Source organism: Chaetura pelagica, unplaced genomic scaffold, assembly GCF_000747805.2.
Source record: "Chaetura pelagica isolate M959 unplaced genomic scaffold, ChaPel_1.0 scaffold3, whole genome shotgun sequence".
NCBI classification, from domain to species: Eukaryota; Metazoa; Chordata; class Aves; order Apodiformes; family Apodidae; genus Chaetura; species Chaetura pelagica.
In genome coordinates this window covers 1,369,002-1,370,454 of record NW_009952974.1, presented here as the reverse complement: position 1 = coordinate 1,370,454, position 1,453 = coordinate 1,369,002, and positions in this window count along the sequence as shown.

Here is a 1,453-nt window from a genome sequence, read left to right as displayed (position 1 = left end):
AGCCCCCAGCCCGGCACCTGTGTGGGGCGGCTCGCACAGGTGGGGTGGGTGTGCGCGGGGGAGTGTGCACAGCTGGGGGCGGGGATGGAGGAGGGTATGTGTATTGAATGATGTGTACTGAATTAGCGTATAGGGGTGCTGTGCCTGTGTAAGGTGCACGCGGGGTGTGTGAACAGTGTGTGTATGGGGGTTCTGTGGGGTGTGCGCACGGAAAAGCACCGAGAAGGGTGTTGATGGGCTCGTGTGGGATGTGCATGAAATACACATGGGAGGTAGATAGACATACATCTACATCTTCGGGGATGAGTTTTGCATAGGGGAAGTGCACAGGGGATGTATGTGAAGGTCTGTACGGGACCAGGATAGGATGCCTAAGGTGTGTGTTTATTAGGGGTGTGCATATGAGTGTGTATGGACAGTGTGAGGATCTGTATGGAGCTACAGCCCTGACACCCACTACCCCTACGGCAGCGATGGGGCACCCCCTGAGGCACACAGGGGCTCACGACAGCCCTCTGCCCCACTCACCCCCAGAGCCTGGCTAGGGCTCGTGCACCAGCACATCTGCCAGTGATGTCCAAATCTGGGGCAGGGGATTTAGCTTAATAAAGCATTTGCAGCTAATTGCATGAAGTGCTAAAGCAGTGTAGAAGGCAGAGCAAATGAGAGATGGGGACAAACTGAATCCTCTTCTATACTGGAACCTTAAAGCTGCAGTTTCTTAATGTGAGCCCTCTGACAGGGAGGGGCAGAGAAATCCAGGCACATTGCAAACTTAAAACCTTTTTAATCCAGTACTTCTACAAGTTTTTATTTACACTTCTTAAAAACAACAACAGACTTTTCCTCTGAAATGGATTTGTAGCCAAATCTTAAACTTGAAGGGGATAGACAGGCCAAAACCCCAGGATCTGTGCCTTTCCATTTTGTCATCTTGTATTCTTCTGCACTGTGCTGAGTTTGCTGCTAGGTATCTTAGAACATGCTTCTGAACTGCTACAGAAAAGGGAAAGCACAAGCTGCAGAGAACTTGCCACCTCACCAGGCTCTGAAATACCTCTAGGGGTGATGGAGCAAATCACAGCCCAGACTCTAATTCTTTCTCTCCCCTCACTCTCTTTCCACTCAACAACAGTCAACTCTGCAAAAAATGTGGCCAAGATAAGCAAGTCACAGCAAAGCTTTACTTTGCTGCTGCAATGTCAGGTGTTTTATATTTGCAATACCTCAATGTTTTACATTTTGATCCTGTGGTGAATTTTTCAGCCATTGATAGAGGATGTTCTACAACCTCAGCAGGCTGTAGAAGGAGGCAGTGCAAGATGCTGCCTTTTCCTGGCACATCATTTGTCTCACTAAGCACAAGCTTCTGCAAATTATGAGAGCAGGTACCAGTATGAGTCTATGAAAAGCAGTATCTGTTCCTTTTGAATCTTATTTTTCCAGGTGCAGT